Source organism: Alligator sinensis, unplaced genomic scaffold, assembly GCF_000455745.1.
Source record: "Alligator sinensis unplaced genomic scaffold, ASM45574v1 scaffold846_1, whole genome shotgun sequence".
NCBI lineage: Eukaryota > Metazoa > Chordata > Crocodylia > Alligatoridae > Alligator > Alligator sinensis.
In genome coordinates this window covers 1,216,713-1,222,712 of record NW_005842230.1, presented here as the reverse complement: position 1 = coordinate 1,222,712, position 6,000 = coordinate 1,216,713, and the positions used below count along the sequence as shown (strand labels likewise).

Sequence of the window (6,000 nt, the reverse complement as noted above, 5' to 3'; positions counted from 1 at the left end):
GGGCGCCTGCCTGTCCGGGGGATGCGGCGGCGCCCACAGCAGGTGTCTGCTGGATCCCGGCAACTCTTGGTGCAGCCGTCGCCGAAGAGGCTCCGCGGACGGGGCCGGGGCCGGAGCAGCTGCGGGCAAAGGGAGGGACGGGCAGAGGCTGGGCAGCGGGCTGCGCTTGTCGCCCCTTCCCTTGCCTGATGAGATGCGTCCGCGGGGGTTCCCGTGGCGGGGGCAGGATCTTGTGGCACGGATCAACTTCTCCAGCCTCTTCTCTGTGCCCAGGGGGGCGCTGCTCTTCCCGGGAGGCTCTTTTAATGTAGTATGTGCGAAAACTAGAGGCCGCTTTTAAAAAGTGCAGTTCATTCTTCGGAAGACAAGCTGTACTAGGTAAGGCGGGAGAGGGGATAAAGTGCTGGAAAAGCACTGGCCCAACGGTCCTGTCAGACATCTTCCCCCGACAACCTCCTCCCTCATGCCAGGGGGAAAATTAAAGACACTTTTTATGAAAGGCAGTAGGACATGACTGAGACTGTGAAGCTCTTGCACCTCTTGCCTTTCCGTATGTAAACAGTTTTTCCAGACTTCAGGAAATACACAGAAAGCTATTTATTTGTATGTGTCTACTGATGTCTACATATTCTCCTGGATGTTACTGTCTAAAGGGAAGTGACCTGACTTGGGCTTTCTTTATTGAGGAGGGCAGTTGATTGTGTTTGTTTTATGAAGTCTTGCCGGCATTGTTGACAGTATTGCAGAGAAGCACACACTGAAATAAAATCCTCTCTGTGGCTTCTGTTTCTGGTGCCTGTTTCCACAGCTATGATGCTTTGAATTTTGCATGTAAAACAGATGAGGAAATTGAGCGAGCATGCCTGTGTTCCAGTTATTGAATTGTTAGTGATGGTTACCAGTTCTTTTTTTTTTATTCAGAAATGGTTGCACTCAGTTACATGCATGCCTATATTCATACATCTGAATTTAACTCTCTGTTTGTCGAGTATTTTCAAAGCCCTAGTGATACCATGATAAGGAACTGGGACATTTCAAAAGATTTTGAAACACCTAATTAGGATTAATCTTCATTTGTTTCTCTTCCCTTTTTGCTACTTATTGAACATATTAGATGTTAACTCTTGAGAGCCGCTCCCAGTCAGCAAACAGGAGACGCAGGCTTCATGGTGTCTGTGTTGCATAGATTTATAGTCATAGATGTTTGGGTCGGAAAGGACCTTAGCAGATCATTGAGTCCGACCCCCTGCCCTGGGCAGAAAAGAGCACTGGAGTCAGATGACCCCAGCCAGGTGTATGTCTAGCCTCCTCTTAAAGACCCCTAAGGTAAGGGAGAGCACTACCTCCCTTGAAAGCCATTCCAGTTTTTGCCAACCCTTACCGTAAAGAAGTTCTTCCTGATGTCTAACCTAAATCTGCTCTCCGTCAATTTGTGGCCGTTGTTCCTAGTTAGCTCAAGGGGTGCTCTGGTAACCAGAGCATCTCCTATTCCCTGCTGTCCCCCCCCCCCCCCCCGGATGAATTTGTAGGTGGCCACAAGATCACCTCTCAGCCTTCTGTTGTTGAGGTTGAAGACCCAGGGCCCCCAATTTCTCCTCGTAGGGCTTTGCCTGCAGGCCCCTAACCATGTGAGTGGCCCTCCTCTGACCCCTCTCGAGGTTATCCACATCCCTCTTGAAGTGTGGCACCCAAAACTGGACACAGTACTCCAACTGCAGCCTGACCAATGGCACTTTATGGCATAGGAAGACCAGAAGTCAGAATGAACACGTCTGGAATTACAGTGGCAGATCCTTCATGCACATAGTGCTGCAGAATTTAAACTTTATTTAATTAAAAGTCCAACAGCTTTCTAGCCTTTATATTTGTAAAGAATACAAACTGTCTTGGTAAGTCTGCAGAAAGCAGAAGTAATCACTTATGAATTGTACTATTGTGCTATACCTGTGACAGACGGACAGTTTTATTTGTCAGTATTTTTAACAATGTAATAGTTGATGGTAACTTTAGGAGAAACTTTAAGCTATCTGGAGATTCCAGGAGTTTGGCACAGTACTGGGGTTTTTTATTGCTATTCTAATTGTAAACCAAAATGGGAGAATGGCACAAATGTATTGGGTCATATGATTCTCTTCTCCGAGTACACTATACATGGAATACAATTCGGACACCTAGTCTGTATGGCATAATGCAGTGCTGTACAGGAACCCAAGCTAGCTCTTAACCTTCTAATGATCAAAAGCCTCATTACCACCTTTTTCAAGCCCTATTGGTAAATATGTTTGTGCTTACTTTGCCCTTCTGTTAAAAAATCTCTAAAGGCTACTAATGGCATGAGATCTTGCTTAAGCTGGTACTCAAATTCCAGTGTGGTACCTGAAGTAGAGAAAAATTCTAGAGGTTCCCCATGAGCCCCTTTCCTCCTTCAGTATCCAGTAGAGGGAGCTCTTCAGGGAAAGAAGTATACATTCTGACTTCCAACAAAAAAAAAACTTTTAAGAATAACCAAGAGCAAACAGACAATGAGCAGGATAATAATTTATTTTGGTCGAGGATAATTTCTTCCATTTTCCTTTGCCACATTGCTTCCTGCTCTCCTGTTTCCCTTTTCCCAGGTCCTTCTCCTTGTCTTTCCATATAATTTCTCCTTTTCCTACTTTGTCCTATTTTTCACCTTGTCTTGTTCCTTCTTCATTCCATTGTCTCACACTTTTGTGCCCCATGTTCTTTCTTTCTGTCTGAGGAACTTTGACCCAAATGGATGCACAAAAGGAGGAAGTGCATTGTGGCTGAACACACAGTTCAAATTTTTCTTCTCCTAGTGAAAATATATCCATTCATATCTGTGTAGTGAGTGTTATCCTTATTATTCTGTACCTCCCATATGTGCACAACCCTCATCCAGTGTCAGTGTGGATTTGTGCAGGTAGCAAAAACTGTGTGAGATTTGAGAATCAGTGTATGCACAAATGTAAAGCTTCCTGCCAGAATCAACAAGTTGTATACACTAAGAACTGTTCTCTTCCCCCTCATTTCTCATTTGCATAAGGGCCAAAGAGCTGATCCCTTGATCCTCTGTCTTCTTCTATCCCATGCTGTCCTATTGCCCTTCCTGCTGTATGCTTAACAGTATCTTAGAGTGAACTGGGTGACATTTTAATTAAGTTAATTTTGACTTGGAGCAAAAGAGCGACAGCTGGGGTCTACTCTAGTCTAGTCATTTGGTTGTGAGCTGGTTATGAGAGAAACTTGGAGTGTTGATCCACACCAGAATCATTTTCTCAGTTTTGTTAATATGGGTTCAGTGCTGACAAAGGTGGTCCTGAATAGTGGGCATTCTGGAGCTATATGAAGAGGACCAACCACACCAAGACAGTTGCTGTACTATCACTGCTGCCTTTACCAGAAAATTTTCACTTCGCTTTAAAGTCAGAGTAACTTGGATGTCATTGTTCAAAATGTCAGTCAGGATGGTGGAATGAATAGTCATGCATTGCAATAAGTTAATTTTTATTGATACTAAGGCTGTCCTTATAACTTATTGGTTGTTTGCTCTGGTGCTTTAACTGCACCTTATAGCCTGTATGATAACTGAGGATTTAATTCCATATATGGTCATGAAGGTGCCAACCTAGTTGGCAGAATGGTTGATAGACCTTTGAACACATTGGCTTGGATATTATTCTGTACATCATAAAAATATCTGTTCAAGGAAAACTCAGCTCTTTTTCAGTGCCACCTGGTCTGAGTAGAACAAAGTAACACAGATTTAAATGGCAGAAGGGTTTGATCATTAAAATAAATCCAACTCTTGTAGAATCATTTTGATAACTGAAAACACAATATAATAAATTAAGAATTATTTTGAAGAAATAATTTAAAAAATGTAACTTGAGTAAGCATCTCGACTGGCAAACAGAATGCAGGTTGGTACAAATTCAACTACAGGACAAAATAGAATAGGTAACAGTAAGGAAAATATAAAATATTGAGATCTAGTGAAAGGTGTTTCCTATCCCCTTTACCCTTTACATTCATATGCTGTCTGTATAGGCCTTCATTATGCAAATAGGGACAATCTGTTCTTTAGCATGTTTGTAACTGTTTGCATGATGAATGCATTAGATTAAATTATTTGGGATTGGATTCTCTCTTACCTAAATGGAAAATGCCTAGCACCTGTTTCGGTTTCTATATCATAATTTGAATAACTTAACATTAAAAAAGATGTATAAAGGGTATTTGAATTATAGTAGAAAACATCATGTTTGCAGAAGAATAACAGGCATGCCTAAATCCTGTGCGCCATAGAAAAGGTTTCCATGTTGTCACTTTATAGCTCAGTACAGAAGGCATGATTGGGAAGGAAAAGGCATGGTATCATAGCCTTTCAGTACCATAGATCTTATTGGCTTAATGTTCAACTAGGAGCCACATGAAGGTGAGAAATGTATGCAATAGCTATTAGCTATGAATTAGAGGAGTGGATTTCACCTTCCCCGACTTTCTGCATTTCTTCACCATGAAGTCCCAAAGCATGGTCTTTACAGCATTTTTAAAAGCTATTGAGGAAAATGTTATGCAGGAATGATCACAAATTACAGTATTGTCAAAGGGAATACAAGACCTGGGGCATAGGAGGCATCTTGTTACAATATTGAAAGTGATAAAGTCATTTTAAAGCAATATATTAAATGTGATGTAGAGGTATACAAAGATGTCTTAGCCTTGCCTCATCTCCATATATTTAGCACCCAGATCAGGTATGAGTACATGGTACTCAAACCTACCTTTTTATAGCAGTGACTAATTAAAATATTTTTCACAAAACTCACAAATGCATGTGAAATTCTTTTAATTCTTGACAGTAAAAGTTCATATGAAAAAACAGACAGTGCTTAGGTCTAAATAAATGGGTTTATCAAATACAGAATAAAATGGCACTAGGTGGTACCCATATGTAGAATAATTTGATTCCAGAAAACAGAATAACCACAATTATAGGAATTATAGTATCTTGACTTATAATAAGGAACAATTCATTGGACTTAGTACTAAAGAAAGAAATCTGGTCAAGTACCCCATGCCACTGGAGTATAAAAGGATTGGGGGAGGCTTAATAAAGCCATCCCTGATGGAGTACTATATCATCGTACTATATCATCAGTCCATATCAACCTTGATATGGTTCATCCACTGCACACCCGGCCAATGTTAGATACTTTTTGAAGTAAGGAATTTTGGAAAAGGATATTAGTGGCTTCGGGGGGGGGAGAAGTTTTTTGTGCGGTGTGGGGGGGGGGGGGGGGAGGGGTGCAGGAAAAAATAAATATAAAAAAGCAGTAATTAGTGATAGCCAGGTCAAGTTACATATGCATTGGGAGTTGTTCAGTTATTGATATAAACAATTCTGTATAGTGACTATACACCATTGTAATCCGTTATGTCACTTTTATTAAAAGACCTTTTAGATGTAATTCACCTACTTATATAGAAGGTTGTAGAATCAAACATTTAATAAAGGGGACTTCTCTTTTTCTATCCTCTCCTATAGTCTGTGTGTGATATTATTTATCACTATTTACATAGTTTGATCTTTGATTCATTGACCCAGTTTCATTATATTTATTAAAACAATCCCTGCATCAGATGCTACCTTTATTTTCTATATACTTGGTTTTGTTATTAATGGTAAATTAAAATTGTTGGATTAGTTCCTGGACTTTGGAGGGTTCTAAATTATTCTACTTGTGTAGATGCTTCTAAAGGGAATCAAAATGATACCTTACAACAGCACATCTGTGAGAGTGCCACAGATTCATTTGCAGCCTTGCTAAGCCTCAGTAATATATTATTAATAAAGCAAACAACGTGTGTATGTCTGTATGATAGAGAGAGGATAACTAATTTTCATATGGTGTTCTTTTATATATGTTTTCTTATGGAAGGCAGTTATTAGCCAAGGATGTCACTTCCAGTCTCAAAGTAATCCTAATAATT

General features: G+C 40.4%; 1 protein-coding gene across 1 annotated transcript in view; it reads left to right on the top strand.

The window, feature by feature from the left end:
• Positions 1-18: 18 nt before the first annotated feature.
• Positions 19-6,000, top strand: part of PLS1 (plastin 1) — a 79,177-nt gene continuing 73,195 nt past the window's right edge. Inside the window, exon 1 of the mRNA XM_014521609.2 lies at positions 19-131. The gene's annotated coding sequence lies outside the window, so the exon portion shown is untranslated. The remainder of the gene's footprint in view (positions 132-6,000) is intronic.